Here is a 21,014-nt window from a genome sequence, read left to right as displayed (position 1 = left end):
GTGCTATTGTCCGCCGAGAGAGCGCCGCCCGTCTCATTACTCTGTCTCCTGCTGTTCCCTCTTCTCCTCAAACGCAAATATGTAAATCTCGCCTGTTATTTATTTATATATGTAAAAAAAAAAAAAAAAAAAAGAATACGAACTTTTCTCTCACCACCTGCATTCCTCGACAGACGCCTGCTTTTTCGGCGCCAGGAATCACAGCACCGGAGATTAGAGACAGAAAGCCAGGCGCCTGATTGAAAGTGTGTCCGGAATACTCAAGCGAGCGCCATCCGTCATTAGCATGGCAAACGCTGCACGGTCTCCCTCTTTTCTTTTTCCGAAAGGCGGAAAGAACAGAAGCTGGAGGTAAAATCCCGGAACGTCCCGGTTTTACAGCGATGGCCTTGATGCCGCTCTGTTCTACGTGTGTCTTTATCAAGAGAGCGAGAGAAAACACACACACACATACACAAAGGATTCGACATCATTCGGGCCCTTTTAACTGTTGCTTTTCACATGCGTCAGTAGAAGGGTTTTAAAATGGAATAAATTGGACCGGGGTGAAAGTTTGACCTCAGACGAACAAAGCAAAGATTACCTGTGAGCATCTCTCTGTCTCTATGTCTGTTTTTCGTCCACTCTGTGTCTTATTTTTTTTTTTTTGGAGCATTTTTGAGCACAAGTCAACCGCGCTCCTCTTAATAACTATTACATTACACTATCATAAAATACATTCTACAGAACAGAAATGCACCCACGGTTCGACATCTGCACCCTGTCTGATCCCGAGTTTGAATGCATCCAGCTCAATGTGTGTGGGATGACGGATGCTGACGAGGGCCACTGCGTGTCGGTGACTTTTTAACAGTGCGGGTCATTTGGCGGTGCAGACGAATAATGACGAATAAGCTGCGCCGCGTCGCTGATTCACTGTACTGCTTCGGCTCATTTATGGGAGCATATGAATGTTGAGCGGAATTCCTGCATACCTTCAGCTTGACTGACAGGAGGTTCTAATTTTTCCCGATCCATCACAGCCTTGGCAAATGAGGCGATCTGAAATTCTGTCGGGAGCAACTTACAGGCAAATTTCAATAAAGCATTAAATAATCATTTTCTTTATTTTCTATTTTCTCATATCCTGGAGAAACATGCAGTTTAAATGTGTTTTCCACAGCCAATGCTTCCTTTCCAAGGAATTCTCTGTGACAGCCTTGTCAAGAATCGGTCCCCAGACTCAAACATGGCCATGAACATTATAGTTCAAGTTTGATTGTTTTAAATGACGAAAAATATAATGTTGGCCAGACTATTTGGTCCTTTAAAAAGGAGACCAGCACACGAGTGTCCGGTGTAGCCCTGAGGCTCCCTCGTTGAACACCAGCACATATCGGTGCCGATGTAAATGAGACTCGGCAGGAGTGTGTCGGCCTCCCACCCCGACGAAGCAGACAGGCAGCAGCATTGCTCGAGTCAAACTAATGATGCGCTGCTACTGAAACATGTAAGGCTCACACTTCTTCTCAATGCTGCTGAAATATTAATGCAGGAGGAGAAGGTTTGTTTTCCACCCCGGTGACAAAAGTTCAACTATCTGCTTCCTGGTGGTAGCTGTTCGGGTTTGATCTGGATCCGCCAACACTGATTACAACGATGCACGTTACAGGAATATTACAGAATGTATGTACCAGAACAAAAACTGAGTCTTTTAAAAGGTTTTTTTTATATATATATATATATATATATATATATATATATGTGTGTGTGTGTGTGTGTGTGTGTGTGTGTGTGTGTGTGTGTGTATGTATGTATGTATGTATGTATGTATGTATATATAAATATATATATAAAAACAGTACAGCTGGTTTACACATTTCATAAAACACACACACACATATAAAACATAAATGAACACAACACAACATATCTATAAATGAACACAACAATTGCTGTGATTCATTACAAATAAAGATGCATTAGTGTACGCTCACTCGTGCTGAGTCCGCACTCGAATTACAGCCATGCAGGGAGCACGGGAGCGGCAACCAATTGTTGTTTTACAGCCAACTCGCCCAAATGAATGGCTTTCTGGCACAAGCAATGCAAAGGGAATGTGGTGACTGTTTCTATTACAGCTCTGGGTCTCCACCACTCGTTTTTTTTTTTTTTCTGTTTTGCAGTCTTATGCGTGGGATTGCTATTTATGGAGTATTTTGTTAGATCCTGAATTTTGAATTAGGCCGTAATCGAGAATTCCGAGTGATGGATTAGGCAGCTGAGCAGTCTCTTCTGAACCTGGGAATGTGGACCGCTTTACTTCCTTGCGTTCTGTTGTCCAGTCGGGTAATGAATGCTGCTGCTCCAGCTTTCAGTCAGTGGCCGCCCAATCTGGGATTTGATCTATTATACGTGTGCGTCGCTGCCTAAATTGATTGCGCAGAGCATCAACAAAGTAGCAGGCAAAGTAGCGAGCTAAAAACTCTGCCGTAATTAATGCGGTTCACGTAAGGTCCTTTGACCTTGGCTCGCATGCCATCCTGCAGATCTGGGCTAATTGGAAGTGATCTATCGAATTTTATTTCTGCGCATTTACATGGGAATTAATCAGAGGCTAACAGCGTAGCGTTTAGCATGAACTCGCTGACCCCGCACCGGAGCCGGGGCCGTCGAAATCTTGCCTCTGGTGACAAATGGAGCGCGCTGCCGCGGCCCGGGGCTTTCTCGTAATTCATGTGCAGTGCGTCTCCTAGAGTAATTACACCTTCGCTGCCCCGCCCAGTGCCCGGGCCGAGCTCCCACATGAGCTCACGCTTTCGTCTCTCCGCACTCCCGCAAATGGCCGCTCGTTTGTCTACCAGTTTGTCAAAGTCAGATTACAAACCATCGACCTTTCAGATGGCTAACATCTCGATCCAGCGTCATTACGACACACACACACACACACAAACACACCTACAGTGCCAGCATTGGACTACGGCCTGTATGCACAGGATGTGCAAATATCAATACGGACCTGATTCTAGTACGCGGGCCTAATGATGTAATCCCTCTAATCACCTTAATTACTGGATCAGTGTACACAGTTCGTCCTGTCAGCAGGAAGAACTGTAATATAAAGGCGGGGACCCAGTCGTACCAACCCCACTGTGGGTTCAATGTGTTTGTTGCGTAGATTTTATGGTGGATATTTAGTTTTTTCAGGCTGATGTGCATGTGTGTGTGTGTGTGTGTGTGTTGTTTTTTTTACTCCGTGGGTTTTCAGTATGCAGAGCTGTGTGTGTGTGTGTGTGTGAGCTGCGTCATGCTCCAATGATGCGTTTCCTCTCAGTGACTCTGCAGGCGTGGATGATGGACAGAGGAGACGAGTCAGAAGGTCTCCGTCTCCCTCTCCTCTCTGCCTTCCATTTTCTTCTGTCCCTCACTCACCAGTTAAGCGCACTGAATCTCAGAAAAAAAAACAAAAAAAAGCACTAGAACCCCCCCCATCCTCCATTACAGGACACCATGTTGCTCTGCTCCTCGTGCTCGTTCTTCCCTCTCACACTCTGCACAGTGAATGTCTGTATAGACCGTCTCCAAATGAAAGATGCGATGCACATCGCACAGCTAATAAACATCTTTCTCGGGGTCTTTAGTGGTGCGGCACCCTGTACGCGACGGCTGTAATTCGAGTGTGTGTGAGTGTGAGACGCACTGTGGGCCTTAATGAAATGTACGAGACGGAATGCCGGCAGTCGAACCCATATTAGATTTGTGCTTGTTTCCGTGTGTTACCTGTGTGTGTGTGCTCCCGCCTGAATGCTGAACGTACGGGCGGGGCGGACTCGGCGGGAGAGGAGTACGCGTCCTGAATATGACGGGAATACATTAGCGGGATTCGCAGCGCCACGGATTAGAAGGGCCTCCGCGCTTTGTGAGGTGTGTGGTAATTCCCGACTTAGCCAGTCGCACCTTGAGTCCCGTCCTCTGATTGGCTCCGTAATCCCACCCGTCCCTTTCGCGAAGAGGTGAAACGGAGACAGAATGTATGACATTAAGAAGAAACGACAAAGCGCTTGTTTGGATGCGAAACCAGAAGCTAGTATGAGAGTGTGTGTGGTTAAGTGTGTGTGTGTGTGTGTGAGGACAGCCTGTCACGTTCTTGCAGGTGTTCAACAGGTGCGGCGAGATACCAGTCGCTTTCCATTTGCCTGCAGATCTTTTTTCTCCCACTGTTTGCACTCTCTCGCTCTCATTGTGTTATTCATAGACGCACACCTGGGCTCGGCGCACCTGGGCTGGCCGCCCGGCGCCAAGTGGCACGGCGCCAGCTCCTGGTCTCGCCGCCTACCGCGGGCGGGCGGGCCTCGCACACGAACGCGGGGACCAGCCACACGCCAGGCAGCAGTAACCGAGGGTGCATGAAACCACGGAGACACCAAAAATCGATCTGTGTCAAAGCCGGTTGTGTTTGTCGTTGTGAACACACGGTGACGCGGCGAAATGTGTCCTCTGCTTTTAACCATCACCCTTGGCGAGCAGTGTGTTGGGACGGAGCCTTGATCAAGGGGACCTCAGTGGCACTTTGGCGGTTGAGGATTTGAACCGGCAACCCTTCAATTATCAGCCCACTTCCTTACCTGCTAGGCCAGAACGAAATTGCTTGTGATTCTGACTCTGTCTATTTGTCTGTCTAGCTAGCTAGCTAGTTAACTATCTTTTTTAACCAGACAGCAGTGATATTGAAACACTTATACGTTGCATATTTTTTCTCTGCGGATCCAAAAATGCTGAGATATATCATCAAATTCTGCTTTTTTTTTTTTTTTTTAAACCAGGTCTTTGAATATATTATGCAGTCCATTGATTAGCCCTGAATCGTCATCTTCGTAATCAATGGCTGTGTATTGATACAGTTTTTTCTGCAAGTAAATATCCCTTCTGTGTAAGTATTTAGAATCGCACACTCTATTTTATCATTATGGCACATTTTTTTAAATAATTCATTTTTTGCATTTAAACCATCATTGTAGTGAGAAGTGGGCAGCCATGACAGGCGCCCGGTTGGGGCTGGTTCTTTGGTGGTCTTTGGCTGGTGCTAAGAGGCACCTCAGTGGCACCTTGGCGGTTGGCGATTCAGATGGGCAAACATCCGATTACGGGGACACTTCCTTACCTGCTAGGCTGCAAAATGATGTTCAGTCACCATTTTTCAACCCAACCAAATGAGATTTTGTAGTCCAAATGAGGGAAGATCCTGGAGAATCTGTCATAAGGAGCACTAAAGCTTGAACCTGGAAGGCCTGGTGGAGGATACAACACTCTGCCTACAGCAAGCAGCCGACGCTCCTTTTGGCGAGCTGGTGTCGTGATTTAGTATTGATGGAGTATTGAATACTTTGTTTTGGCAACAGCGACGTCGGGTCGCTGATGGATGGTGCAGGGGGGCATCAATCTCCCCCCGCCCTCGGACAAGCCTGAGCCAACAGACAAATACAAGAAGACACGCGATAGGGCCATAGCTTTCACCTGGACAAGGGTCTCCTCAGAGTTCAGCCGTGGCCCTGTGTGGTCCCCAGGGGCCGAACTCAGGGCATGAGAACCTCTCTGAGGATGAAAGGAAAGGGCACTGTCCCATGACGGGACCCCGGCACTAAGCACGTAATTAATGGCATTAAATACACTGGCCGCCTCTCTTCGATGTCCGTAGGAACCTTGGCCTGGGGCGGTTGAGGGGACTGGTGGTTGAAAGTGACCCACAGTAAGTCCACTGTCCCCTCCTGCTCCCAAACGGCCCAGGCCGCCGGCAGGTCAGGGGTGAGCAGAGGTCAGAAAGTCCGATATCCTCCAGCCTTCCGAAAGAAAAGGCGAGGGAATGAAGGGCTTTCTTTTACGCCTCTGGTTTCCCGCTCCTCTTTTTCTTGGCGGTCGGTCAAGATGTATGGCAAAAGGGCAAGTTTCTCAAGGAGTCTGTTTTAATAGCGGCATTCATCTGCCCCAAAATGGCCTTAAGGACGGCTACTAATGTTACTGCTGACGGAGTAAAGAGGCTGAACAGCGCATTGAAGATGTTTATTGATTTTAAGGAAATATATAAAATAATTATGGCTGTAACAATGCACTGTGAATCATTTATAAATCGATAGAAATGTGTGAGAATTAAAACCAGTTGGGATATTTTAGTTTTGTCTGGCCAATTTATTTTTTGTATTTATTTCACTGTTTTATATGTTGTTGTTTTTTTTGTTTGAGGGAAGTGTTTTCTCTCTGTAACTTGTCTGCAGCTCATCCTGATTAAATCATGAGAACTATGAACTTAAAATCTGGGAATCGTTACATCTCTAGAAATATTTCGTTTTGGTGCTAAACTTTGTTTATTACATTAAAAGCCGTAATGAATGCACATCTATGCATCACTACAGCTATATGTTACAGCGCCAGTGTTGCTAGGCAACCCTGCCCTAATACTACACTTCATTGCTTGGCAGAAGAAAAATTTCTATTGCATTTATTTGTTTATTTATTTGTTGTAATTAATGATAATAAAAACCCTCCTTTGCGCCACGTCTAACTGCAGCCCGTTCCTGGCCTCTTGTAAAACATTGCTTTCATGAAATATTTGACAATTTCAACAATTGATTAAGCTTTCTTCTGTCAAGTAATGTCGTTCATTAACAGACTGCGTCTGCCTAGCAACTTAAAAGCCCTCGTTGGTGCATTAATTTCGCATTACAGGTTGTTATTGGGTGTTTCATGGCTGTAATATAGCCATTTATTGCAGTACGCACATTATTTCACATGCGCATGTTTCTGGACAATTCTGGTTATATGTTGTTGACGGTAAGCATAATGTGTTATTTATGTATGTTTGTGTGTGTTGGTCTTATTTATGCACATTATGTTCAGCAAGAGCATTTGGCAAACGCATCAAAGGCCAGGTGGCATCGGCGAGACTCTCAATCTCCTCAGACGAGTGGATGAGCAGTGGGCCGCCGTGGGCGGGGTCATTGTTTCAGAGCAGCGGGCAAAGTGGCGGTGCCAGCTGACATGGGGTGGGTGGGGGCTGGTGTGAGACCGTGCCGGGTGCTCTGCGTGACGATGACGTGGCAGTTTGCACAGGTGTCTCGTCCCATCCTTTTGAAAAAACAGAAGAAAAAAAGACAGAAAAGAAAAGCTGCAGCCAATATTTGCATTCACCTCACAAACAAGCCCTTGCAGAGTAAACAGATATGGGAAAGCGTGTGCTTTAACACATGCATGCGTTCATTTCCAGTGATGCAAAATGTGTACAGGGTGAATTTGATGTAACTCGGCCCAGAGTTCCATGTTTTACTCAGTTAAAAAATAGGGCCCACTGACTCAGAAATAACAAACTTCCTTCCGGTGGTGGAATAAACTCATTTAACTCCTATTGTACCATTGCAATCAGACTCATTCAGGACATTTCATCTCCCTCCATCACCCTGCCAAGCTTCACGGGTGAAGCGGGTGGAGGATGTGTGTGTTTGTGTGTGTGCGTGTGTGTTCTGTGCGCTTACCACCTTTCCCCAGGTGTCTGAAGGACATCTACATTCATTCATTACACTGGAGGATAGAGACCCTGAGAAAGCAGCCAACTGTTCCACGCCTGACCACAGCCTCCTGGGATTGGCGCTGACCCCCGCCCCACCTCCCTCTCCCCCATGTGGGTGGACAGGTAGCTCATCAGGCAGCGGCCAGAGCCTCTGGACTCAGGAGGAAGGCCATTGTCCTTCTCCATAATTACACCATTGGATGGTGTGTGAGGAGTGGGGGCAGGAGGCGGGTGGAATTGAGTGTGTGTGTGTGTGTGTGAGTTTAGTGCATGTGACATTTTACTACGAAAGAGCTTATATATACGTTATTTTACTGCAAATAATTACTTACATATTAATAATACATAGTTATTATCTTGGTCTTAAGAATGCTGCTAAAACAAATTTGTGTACCTGCGTGTGTGTTTCAATATGAATAAATGCATGTATGGGGAGTGTGTGTGTGTGTGTGTGTGTGAATGTTATAGATATAACATATATAACATATGTTATTATATAATGTTATATTGTTATGTAGTGTGAGTGTGTGTGTGTTTGTTTGTATTATATATGTTATGTTATAAGAGTGAGACAGTGGGTTGTGTGTGTGTGTTATTGTTACGTATGTAAAGTATGAAGTGAAGTGATTGTCACATGTGATACACAGCAGCACAGTGCACACAGTGAAATTTGTCCTCTGCATTTAACCCATCACCCTGAGTGAGTAGTGGGCAGCCATGACAGGCGCCCGGGGAGCAGTGTGTGGGGACGGTGCTTTGCTCAGTGGCACCTCAGTGGTACCTTGGCGGATCGGGATTCGAACCGGCAACCTTCTGATTACGGGGTCGCTTCCTTAACCGCTAGGCCACCACTGCCCCTATAAGTGTTATAAGTGTATGTGTGTGAGACAATGGTTTGTGTTTATGTGTGTGTTATTGTTACGTGTGTTATATTGTTACGTAGTGTATGTGTCTGAGACAATGGTTAGTGTGTGTGTTTGTGTGTAATATAGTTATGTATATTATAAATGTATGTGTGTGAGACAGTGGTTTGTGTGTGTGTGTGTGTGTGTGTGTGTGTGTTATAGTTACATATGTTAGAAGTGTATGTGTGTGAGACCTTGGTTTGTGTGTGTAGATGAGTGTGAAGACATTCATCTAGACTCTTCTCTGTCTTGGCCCCTCGGTGGTGGAATGAACTTCCTCTTGATGTCAGAAGAGCTCAGTCACTGAGTATTTTTAAACGGCAGCTCAAGACCTTCCTCTTTAGAGAATATTTAGATGAACTTGTAACCTTCTTATTGTCTGACTTCTGTATAGAAACTACAACAGAGTGAATAAAAAGATTGTATTCATAGTTGGGGTCCTAGTGAACCAGAATTGATCACTTCATCGGTAACATGGAAGCGCGTTGTTAGTGCCTTAAATGTAAATGTATGTGTGTGTGTGTGTATTATAGTTACGTATGTTATAAGTGTATGTGTGTGAGACAGTAGTTTGTGTGTATGTGTGTGTCTGTGTGTTATTGTTATGATTGTTATAAGTGTATGTACGTGAGACAATGGTTTGTGTGTGTGTGTGTATGTGTGTGTATTATAGTTACATATGTTTTATTGTTATAAGTGTATGTGTGTGAGATAGTGGTTTGTGTGTGTGTGTTTGTGTGTATTATTGTTACATATGTTATAAGTGTATGTGTGTGAGGTAGTGCTTTGTGTGTGTGTGCATGGGTGTATTATTGTTACATATGTTATAAGTGTAAGTGTGTGAGATAGTTGTTTGTGTGTGTGCATGTGTGTATTATTGTTACGTATGTTATAAGTGTATGTGTGTGAGATAGTGCTTTGTGTGTGTTTGTGTATTATTGTTAAATATGTTATAAGTGTATGTGTGTGAGATAGTGCTTTGTGTGTGTGTGTGTGTGTGTGTGTGTGTGTGTTTGTGTGTATTATTGTTACATATGTTATAAGTGTATGTGTGTGAGAGTGCTTTGTGTGTGTTTGTGTATTATTGTTACATATGTTATAAGTGTATGTGTGTGAGATAGTTGTTTGTGTGTGTGCATGTGTGTATTATTGTTACGTATGTTATAAGTGTATGTGTGTGAGATAGTTGTTTGTGTGTGTGCATGTGTGTATTATTGTTACGTATGTTATAAGTGTATGTGTGTGAGATAGTGCTTTGTGTGTGTGTGTGTGTGTGTGTGTGTGTGCGGCGCAGCCACAGACGTAATGTGTTTTGACAGCTGCAGCAGACATTGTGGTAGACCGTGAGCATCTATCTGTGCCAAGCACCCGGCTAATGATGGGAGCGCCAACGACACACCTGTGGCCCCGTAATCACACTCTCCTGACCGACCGACCCCCTTCCGCCCAATAACGCGGCTCCGGGTTCAACCAGCCCCTGCTGTTGATCTGTCCTCAGATCACTAGTTCTCACGTAGCCAATCAGCAGAGGCTACGTGACTCCGGGTTCAACCAGTTTACCCATCACCACCACCGCTATTTATCTCTCCTCGTCCTTGTTTATCAAAATGCAGATCACGTGACCTCACGCTAGACATGATGTACAACAGCGCCTGGAATTGTGTGAATGTTGTTTCCCGAGAACGTTAACCGTGTGAAAGCTCCCTGCAACGCTGGGACACACACACACACACACACACACACACACACACAATCTCTCTAACGTGAGACTTCCTACAGCTGGAATCTTTCCTTTTCTTCTTCATTTCACTTAATTTGCCTCATAATCATAATCTCGGCAAGGCGGCAGAACAAAAAAACACTGCATCTCCTTCTCCGTCTAGACGCTCGGCGGCGAGCCAATCAGCAGTGAGCGAGGGCTCATCTCTAGACTGCCACCTGTGACCCAGCGGCAGAACAGAAGCCTGCGGTGTGGCCTGTTTGGCTGACATGACGCCGCCTCCCTCTCCTGGGAGAGTCCCGGGCTCCCGCCACCCCCACCCTCCCTCCCGACCTCTGAAGATTAGGTTTGGAAGACGGATCCCAGGCCTCTTCTCACGCTGGTACCGGGGCGCGTCCCCTGCATTCCTGCCCCGGGATTCACCCGCCGGGGCAGTGGGAGTGGAGGTCGTTCGTCTCTCGCTTTCTTAATCTCCTTGGCGCTTAAAGGTGAAGCCATGCGAATTCTGACACCACCTCCCAGCCCGACAAGCACCAGACAGTTACTCTCCGTACTGTACGGCTTTTATCCGCGGGCCGGTTCTCTGGGCATGAGACCTCTGCCAAACACTAAAGGGTTAAATCCCAAGCATATGTTCTCGCACTCTAATTAGTATGCATTGATAATTTGCAAATTTGCCACTTTTTTTTCTTTCTTTCTCGCCTTGATGTCACTCAGTTTATTATTTTTTTCTTTTTCTGGGTTTGAAGTGGAGCTTTATTTTTCTAACCAACATTCATTATGAATCTATGGAACAAAACCGGCAAAATACGTGTTTTATGGAACTCGTCCACGTAATGAAAATATACCAATTAGTGATAAATTAAATGAAAAATATGAATGAGTGAAGTGGAGAAAAACATCTGGGTTGCATTTTGGTTCCATCGTCAGATGGGAAGGGTCCCGCTGCTATGGAGATGTTCTGGTGGCTCCTTTTTGGTTTGGTCCTACATTCCAATATTTCACATGTCTATATAACATCTTCAAACTGTACTCATCAAATCCCTGGTTCTTCACAAATCATGGTTAGAGAATCGAAATACAAATTTCCCATCTTTGACACCTTGAGCATTAAAAGCAGGTTTTACCATCAATATGTGTTTTTTTCTCCAGTTTTTGTCATCCGCATCCTATTTTTCTGCCATAGGCCCAGATTGACCTTGTGCCTTGTTACATGAAAGTGAAGTGATTGTCATTGTGAAACACAGCTCACGGTGACACAATGAAATGTGTCCTCTGTATTTAACCATCACCCGTGGTGAGCAGTGGGCAGCCATGACAGGCGCCCGGGGAGCAGTGTGTGGGGATGGTGCTTTGCTCAGTGGCACTTCAGTGGAACCTTGGTGGTTCGGGATTCTGTCAACCTTCTGATTACGGGTCTGCTTCCGTACCCGTTAGCCCACGACTGCCCCAATTCTGATTGGTTTATTATATGGCCATTTATGATTATAAGGATATATTAAACTATCCCTCTTGTGAGCATGCATGTGAACATCATGAACGTAGAACAAAGAATTGTGCAAGCATTTATCAAAATATTGCACTTCTTTTTGGATTATGATTAGATATCCACTGACTGATTTGTGTTTCGTACTATTGCTTGTTTTACATTTACATTTACAGCATTTGACAGACGCCCTTATCCAGAGGGACTCTGTAGTTACAGGGACACTCCCCCCCTGGAGCAACTTAGGGTTAAGTGTCTTGCTCAGGGACACAATGGTAGTAAGTGGGATTTGAACCTGGTTCTTCTGGTTCATAGGCGAGTGTGTTACCCACTAGGCTACTACACCCAGAGGTGGCACAAATTTTCCCACCCCGCATTATAAACTCCTCTTCACGGGCGTCCAAAAAAAATCTAGTTCCGAGACAAGTTCCATACACACCTGGCCTTACATCCCTCTGTTACATCTCCGACCTGAAATAAACCGGGGAAATCGATTTAAACCTTCATTTGGCTGGATTTATTACAGCCTAGTCACAGACAGACATGGACGCAGCGGCTCCGTCATCGTCGCACCGCGTTCTAGAAGATTCCCGCCGAGTGGCAATGAGAGCTCCGCTGAGCCGCCATTCAGCCCTATTTATTCCCATCTCCAGCTATTCCATCTCACAAAATGTTTGCTTCTATGAAATATTTACTGAATTTGTTTTCTGTCGGATTGTATTTATTTTTGCTTAACAGTTTCCAGGCCTTTTGTTAAAAAACAGAGATGGGGAGGATGAAAAGAAAGAAAATGAAATCCATGTTTACCCAATTGAGGCTCGCGAGGCAATTTCGATTGAGCGAGCGCCGCGAATTTCCGCGCGCCATTGATGTCCTATTCATCTCTGTTAATGTTGTTACTCTGAAAGCCTCAATTGCATCCCTCAATGAAACTGGATTACGGGCGTTTGCGCGAGGCGCTCAGACACAAAGGCACTTAAAAGGCCCCGGGATCTGCGGGGGGAAGAAAGCAAAGCAATTGCGCCTCGTTATTCCGCTTTCAGCCTCTCTGAGGTTTGACTCCGGCTGACTTCTGACAAATCAGTTTAATACGACGGCACAAAGGTAGGGGGCAACAGATACACTGGCGTTCCGCCCAAGGACCCCAGCCGGGGTCATTTTAAACAAGACACCCACGCCGAGGAAGAAGTCAAGATCCCGTTGATCCTTTGGAATCTTTGGAAGAAACCACGTTCCTGGGGGGTCAGAGGGAATGATTGCATACGTCATTGTGATCAGTCGGCGTGAAGCCAGTATGGACTACTGCACAGCGGTATAAAAAAATGAAAAATGCTTTGAAAATGGGAGTTCATTCAGTCAATGACCAACACACGTGCAATCAGGAGGACCCAAACTGTCTCAGATCTTGAACACGGGAAAAGCTTTGGTCTTTGGTTGATGCTTCGCTATTATTAGCCTAATAATACCGCAACTGTAGTTGATTCTTAGCATGATGTACAATGGTACGTTATTGTTCAACGTTCATGTGTCTAGTTAGTTTTGTAGAGCATTTGTCTGTAAATAAGATCTAAAATGCGTCTGGCTGGATTTGATGGGACTGTTGTGGGGGGGTGCTGTAATTAAAGCTGTTCGATAGGGGTATATAAAGACCTGTAAGCAATACTTACAACAGAGCGTGAACAGCGGCACTGGCAGTTGGCAGAAGGATCCGGGACGTTCTGGTGGGCAGGGGTGAAGGGGACGAATGGCCGATCCCAGGCACCCTGTCTGCCTGTTCTATAGCAGCTGGCGCTTGGGACAAACGCACACATTGACACTCTTGAGAAAGAGCTGCCTGTCCCATTCAAGATTGATCTAATCCCCCCCCAAACCTGCCGCCCCATCGAAGCGAAGCCAGCCGGGCGCTGAATGGTTGCCCCAGTCCATCGTGACTCCATCGCCGCTGAGCTGAAAGAGACACTTAACTTCACAGTGTCGCTCTTGAATGTGGCTTTAGTCGTTATTGAGTCAGCGGGACAAAAGACGACCCTGGCGACCGCATTGTGAGCGGCCGGCGGTGCCGCTAAGCTGCTTAGCGCATTTTTACACCTGGTTTTGATTTGCAGCATATGGGCCTTAGATTGCGTGACAATTGGCCACTGGCTCTCGTCCTGCAATTTATTCAGGTTGTTAAGCGTTTGCTGTGTCCATTTGGCGCGGACTCGTCCGTGCGATCCAGCGCTGCAAAAATCACGTGCAGCACTAAAATCTTTAACACTCGTCCCACTTCGTTTTGAGCCGAGGTTGTGAACATGGGGGCCATCTGTATTTTTTTTTTCTTTTTTTTGCATATTCTCGCGCGAAACCTCGGTGTTAGCCGCGTGGCGCTGGTGAAAACAGCTGCAGCGCTCCTACCGCGGTGTTACTTCTCGCAGGTGACGAGCCCAGCTTGTGGGACGTTTGCACACATTGGCGGCGGAGGCAAATTCTCAGAAGAGGAGTTAACCAGACGTGGCCTGCCAAACAACTGTCTAAGTGCTACATTTTTCCTGCAGAACAACTATTATTGCAAAAATTGTACAAGAACACATCTTCAAAACTGTAGCATGACTGATTTCAAAATGTTCTTTTATTTTTTACTGCATTTCAAAATCAGTTGACATGCAAAAATAACGTATACCACGTTGGTTTCCCATGACATAGCACTAGATTTTGTTTCGACATGATTTCCATGCAAAAAAAAAAAAAAATGCATTCACTCAGTTTGAAGAAAATGTCAATGTGGTGTAATCGAAAAAAGGTCACATGGTGCAACTCAAGGGCAAGCGCTGGCAATTCATTAAATTCTATTTAGTTTTTGAAATAATAACACCAAGGTCAAGCACTGACAATTCTGGTTTCGAAGCGAAATGTCAGATGGTGTGATTGGTTACACCACTGTCAGAATTGTGATGAACTGCCAGTGCTTTACTGGGGTCGTGCCTTTTAAAACTGCCGTTCTGAACAGAACGTGTACAATCATGTACGCTTTGTGTATAATCTGTACATCGTACATACTGACTGTTCTGTTGTTGCCATCAGAGGGACATATGCGGAGCTGGTTGAGGAACCATTGCACACGTTCTTTCATTCTGTTGTAACGAGTGATGGCTCAGACCAACAGGGTGGACAAGCTCATCAAACGGTCTGGTTCTGTTCTTGGGGAAGAACCCCGAAAATGTAATTATAATTGGCCCAGGGTTTGTGATCCCTGTTTAAATCACAAAATCAGAATAAAAATATACACAATATACAATCGGAATCTTACTTACAGATGTACACAAGTTACAGATGACAGAACAGGACATATGAAGTTCAATAACAATGGTGCAAGTGTGGAGTTTAGACCAAGTAGCGTTGGATATGGGACATGGTTTTATAGATTAGCTGTTTAGAAGCTGTTCCCGTGTCCGGAGGGTTCTGGTGTCTGGTTCTTTATCTGGAGGGGTGGAGTCCAAAAAGCTTTTGTCCAGGGCGTGAGGCCATGTCCCGGATCTTGAAGTGTTCAAGTCATGAACGCAGGGCAGTGGGGGCACCAAGGACTCTCTCTGCAGTACTTACTGTTCGTCGCAGGCTGTTCCCATCCTGCTTGGTGGCTGCTTCAAACCAGACTCTGATGGAGGAGCACAGGACAGATGTGCATTCAAATAATGTTGTTCCATATGTTTTATTCTAATTGCTCCGGTTCTTTTATCGCCAAACGACCCATGGCGCGATCATTTGGTTTCACATGGAAGACGAGTTGGGGGGTATTTTTTTCCCGTGTTGGTGTGTGGGGGTGATGAGCTGTTCAAGATGTGCAATGATCCTGCATCTTGTGCTGTTAGTCATACAAAGACACACACATACACCTGTGAGAGTGTGTAGATGGGCTGTCTGTAAGATCACCACCATTACCATGACCAGCTCTCCATAACAAGGCAGATGTGTTCACACTATCAGCAAGCAACAATGAATAGACTGTGTGTGAGTGTGTGTGTGTGTATGTAAGGGTAGTTGAATTTGAATTCTCACTATAACACAGCCATAAATTGTAGCTGCTGCTTTACAGTGGTGGGATAACAACATTACTATATGATCTGTGTGTGTGTGTGTTGAGGAGGAGGGGGTGTGGTTCTGGGGGGTTGGGCGGTGCTGTTGTAGCGGGGGTGCGCCGGTGGCGCGCATTTGAAGAGGGGCGGAGGGGTGGAGAGCTCATCTGTGTCTCTCCACGCCCCATCAGCTCCATCAGGATGCTGGAGAACAAAGGCTTTACATTTCCAGCAGCACCCGCCTGCGGGGAGAACCCTCATCATAATTAGCCCGATGATGAGGCTCTGTGATGCTCCGCACAGCAGGCTGGTGTCGGCTCACTTCTCGCCGCGCCTCCCTCACTCCTCCCCCTGGAAACAGGACGCTTCTTCTCTCTCAGTGCCTGGGGGGCAATTTCTGCACATCTATAGCGCGGGGCATACATAATAAAGTGTATAGTAATGCGTGCAGTAAATTATCGTGCTGGGAACAGGAAGTAACTTCATAATACCGAGGTCATGCCACGTTCAAACATGCATGCATGGGGTAAGAACCATAAGCAAAAAATTATTTTGAAATAACTTGTGCTGTGTGTAGATTTCATTGTTTAAAAAACTAATTTCTATAACTTAGTGACCAATATATATATATATATATATATATGTGTGTGTGTGTGTGTGTGTGTGTGTGTGTGTGTTATATGTATATAAGTCTACATTTTTAACCTTTTTGGCACTGACTGCTTTTTTGTGTTTAGTGTTAAGTCATTGGGTTTTTGTTTAATAACTTACATTTTTCCTATCCATTCCTAGCCAGTAGAAAGAAGTGAAAGTGAAGTGATTGTCATTGTGATATACTGCCGCACAGCGCACTGTGACACAACGAAAAGTGTCCTCTGCTTTTAACCATCACCCTTGGTAAGCAATGGGCAGCCATGACAGGCGCCAGGGGAACAGTGTGTGGGGACGGTGCTTTGGTCAGTGGCACCTTGGTGGTTTAGGATTCGAACCGCCAACCTTCTGATTACGGGTCCGCTTCCTTACCTGCTATGCCACCACTGCCTCGACATTTCATTTGATATGTGTAACCAAAAAGTCACTTGAGTTGGTACATATATGTGTCACTCTTACACATATATGTATCTAACATGTACTCAATTTGTCATGGTTGACGAGTTGAAATGCATCCCTCTGTCGCAACTTTAAGAAATGAGCTGAGAAACACTTGCGTTCGGGAGTCTGCCGGAGTCGTGTTGTGGAATCACCTCACCGATTATCTGCTTCCCCACCTGGAGTGGTGGCACAATGCCCAAATGTGGCTCCGCAGACGCTCCCCACCCGAATGGATGTGTAAACCAGCCCAGCAAACATTGCCATTTGCATTCATTAGGCCCTAGTTTGAAAACAGATTCGCCTCGCCATAGCTGCGAAACATCGGTACTGGGTTATGGCGGCGCCTTCCTGCCCACAGCCATAGACTCCTCCCTCAGTCACACACCCGCACAATATTCTGTGCAATAGCCTGTTGCTTTTTTGGTGGATTTTGTTTTTTTATGGGTTGAAGTATCATTGTGTGAAAAACGATGCATGCATTTTTTTTTGCAAATACTGTGCAATTCTACAGATTTAATTTTATAACATTTTATTCTATCCTTGTATTGTGTCTTTCTGTGTCCTTGTGTGTTGTGGCAGTCATTCTGAAAGTGAAAGTGAAGTGATTGTCATTGTGAAACACAGCAGCACAGCCCACGGTGACACAGCAAAATGTGTCCTCTGCTTTTAACCCATCACCCTTAGTGAGCAGTGGGCAGCCATGACAGGCGCCCGGGGAGCAGTGTGTGGGGACGGTGCTTTGCTCAGTGGCACCTCAGTGGAACCTTGGCCTCATGTCTAAATCTAAAATAACATTATGTCTGCAGCCTTTTTTCACATTTTGGCTGTTGTTCAAGTCATTGGCAGTCAGAAGAGTCGCCATATCAGCCAGGTATTGGCCACTGACTGCACCAAGGGACGCAGGCGCATGCAGAAACATGCGACGTACCAGTGGTGATAAATCATAATGCAAGAAAGTAGAATCATTTATACTTAATATTTGAAATACTTTATTATCATTAGACATAAAAATAAACAGAATCAAAAATTCTATAATGAAATTGACATGGACAGTTGCCAGGCCACCGCAGACCATGGAAAAATGGGACGCACGTTTTCATACGGGACTATTTCGTAAGGGACGTGTGGAAGCTCGGCATAATTTGGAGGAACGATGCCGTGTGCTGAATCAAACAATACGAGATGCTGGTGGAAATGATGGGGGGTTTGGAACCGGGCGTGGTAATAAGTTGGCACCGGAGGATATTGCCGAATGATTGAACCACGGTGCCCCATTAAAAGCTCTGGCAGGTGGGAGAGATCCGAGCGAAAGGAGTCAAAGGGCCGCGATTCAATTAGGCCACTTTGCTGCCAAATGCCATTATAAGTGGGTAACGGTTGACGGGAAAATGGCTGGGCGCGGTCGAGGGGTAAGCTATCCAGACGGAGGCCATGCCAAGGAGACGCCGGCGCTCGCCCGAGGCGGCGCAAAGCTCAAGTGGTTTTTGGTTTCGTTCGCAGCTCCGTTTTTCCGTGGCTCAAGTCATCCGAGCGCTAATTACGCTCCGCTCCTGACCTTCCTCTGCGTGCTAGAGGCTCACGCCGCCTGATTAAGCCCAGGTCTGCGGTGGTGCAACGTGCCGAGGTTCTCCGCAGCACAAAGGAACCCTGCTGGGTTCCAAGGACACGACACAGGGCCCAGCCCCGCCCCGTCTGTTATTTGTTACGTACCTGTTCAAGTGGTAAGAGTGCGTCTGCTGGTGCTTCTCTCTGTGTGTGTGTGTGTGTGTGTGTGTGTTGGTGGACATGACCATATGGGCCAGGGAGAAGAGTTCTGCTGGGCAGAGCTGACAGGCCACCAGTGCACAGCGGCCGTCTGGACTACGGTCTGGACGCCTCTAACACTCTGTATGCCACTCTCACTCATTCACACACACACACACACACACACACACACACACACAGGCTTCTCTCGCGGCCTGGGCAGATGGCACCCCTTGCCCATGTGCCAGGAAAAAGCATGCAAATTAAAGGTTATACCCACCAGTTTTGAAGCGCTGCCAGCACGGCTTGGCACAGCAGCCCGGGCCCACCTGCTTATCAGCCCGGGGACATCTGGCTCGATTTTGTGGAATGAGCGCAGCGCTGCGAGGAATAACTGTCATCTGTTCCGCGGCTCTGAAGGAAGGCCGCGTCCTGAGGAACGGCACCTCTGCTGTTTTAAAAACAACTCATTAGCCCTTAACCGGCGTCCCGCTAAAAAGAAGCACCCGTTCCCGCACGTGGCGATTCGCCGAGACCTTCAAAGTAGTAACAAAAGAAGATGAAAAAAAAAAGCGGCGTCCCCTGCCAGCTCGCCGAATCTGTAGACGCTGACTGGAACAGACAACTCCTGGTGAAGGCTTAGCCGCGCAGCCGTCAGAGATTTGACCTTAATTCCTTCCCAATATGCTCACAATGTTTGCTTTATCTCGGAGGGCTGAAACATTATGACTGGAAGTGTCTTCGCAGATGTTCCGGCACTTTACTGGCCTAGGTGGCTCATGCGGACGCCGTCCTGTAGCAACTCGATTCGAAGACAAATGAATGTCTGATTCATTCCTGCTCAACAGGATAATGATACAGGTCTAAAAAATAAATTTTAAATACTAATACCCTGACCTGACTCCAGTTTATATGTATTATAAACTAGTTTATAATACATTTTTATTATTAAATCATAAAATTAAAAAATTTGGAGGTTTTTGGAAAATAAAATATATTTTTTTTTAATTGAACAATAGTTTGTTTTAATCCCCTGATGATAGGTTACTACTAATTTGAGTGATTGATACACCGCAGCACAGCACACCCTTAGTGAGCAGTGGGCAGCCATGACAGGCGCCTGGGGAGCAGTGTGTGGGGACGGTGCTTTGCTTGGTGGCACCTTGGCGGATCGAGATTCGAACCGGCAACCTTCTGATTACGGGGCCGCTTCCTTAACCGCAAGGCCACCACTGCCCCTTTTGTTTGACTTTGTCATTAATAATTGAGCAGTTATAGATTATTTTTTCTTAATGACTTCTATTTATTCTAAAAAGGAAATAAACCATGTTAATGAATAAATATCTGCAGAATTGTAGTTCTATTTACTTTATTATTCATGCAAATATAAATTTGAGTTATTTTTGGAGTTATTCTGAGTTATTATTTGATCATTCTCAATTTAAAGCACTGAAATGACATATTAAAGACAACATGCAGAGACAAACTGCGGTGAACTTTTCTAAGTGGTAAAGTAACCTGAAGAAAACATCACGGGTGTAAAACAATCCCAAAGTGCCTATGTGCTGCTGCTCTGGCCGCTGGCCCTTTAACGGCTGTTCTGGGGTCAGCGGAGTCGATCTTTTCCACATGCCGCAGGTGCTTCCGCAGTCGTAACGTCTCACTCACAATTTCGCTTTCCCTCCATTTTCCGCTCGTCTTTAAGCATGTTGGATGCACGACAGCAGCCTGGCTCTGGGCGGAGCAACATGGCCGCCGGCCAGTGTTTTATCTCGGCCTGGTTAGTGTCAGAGGTGCAAAAACTGAACATTTTACGTTTTCCCCCCTTCGTTTCATCCGCTGACAGTGTCATGTGTTGGATCTCACGTGTCTTCATGTTTGAGTCTGCTCTTTCCCTGCTGGTCCTGTGCTGTAGAATAATGGTCAGAATGCATCTGCACAAGTCTGGCTTATTAGGTGGGCTGACAGCTTGTTTATGATGCATTGTAAACCAACGTAATGTAACTTGACTCTGAGGTGCAGGCGTTCGACATGGAGAGAGTAGAAAAAAATCTGTTTGCTGCTTCCAGCTATTTTGGTGCAAGTGGTGGGAAATCAGAAAAAACGTCTCATTACCCCTGGGTGCACTTATCTGATTAAATATTTTTTAAAAAGGCAACATGCAGCGTTAACGTGGAGTGTTTTGGGCATCAGAACAATATATTTTTTTTATATTCTTGAAATCAATTATGAAACACAATGCAGAAGGGATTTAATTGGCTACTTCATACAGAGTTGATGTAGAGCATCATACAGAACCTGCATGCACAACATATTACAATAAAGCGGGAAAATGGTTCTATGCTGAATCCAGTGGTGGGGTGGGAAGAGGAATTCCCTAAATATCTCCATATTCCCTAAATTGTGCTTTTATTAATTTTTGTGTCTATGCATGTCTGTATTGCATGTATTTTGTGTGTGTGTGTGTGTATGCATATTAATG

At 45.7% G+C, this 21,014-nt stretch overlaps 1 protein-coding gene across 2 annotated transcripts in view; it reads left to right on the top strand.

Moving 5' to 3' along the window:
- Positions 1 to 246: 246 nt before the first annotated feature.
- The window catches only part of runx1t1 (RUNX1 partner transcriptional co-repressor 1), a 108,251-nt gene continuing 87,483 nt past the window's right edge, over positions 247 to 21,014 (top strand). For both annotated transcript variants that reach the window (XM_028963160.1, XM_028963163.1), the window contains exon 1: positions 247 to 351. The gene's annotated coding sequence lies outside the window, so the exon portion shown is untranslated. The remainder of the gene's footprint in view (positions 352 to 21,014) is intronic.

Source organism: Denticeps clupeoides, chromosome 20 (assembly GCF_900700375.1).
Source record: "Denticeps clupeoides chromosome 20, fDenClu1.1, whole genome shotgun sequence".
Lineage (NCBI taxonomy): Eukaryota > Metazoa > Chordata > Actinopteri > Clupeiformes > Denticipitidae > Denticeps > Denticeps clupeoides.
The sequence above is the reverse complement of the archived record's forward strand: the minus strand, read 5'-3'. Positions and strand labels throughout refer to the sequence as shown.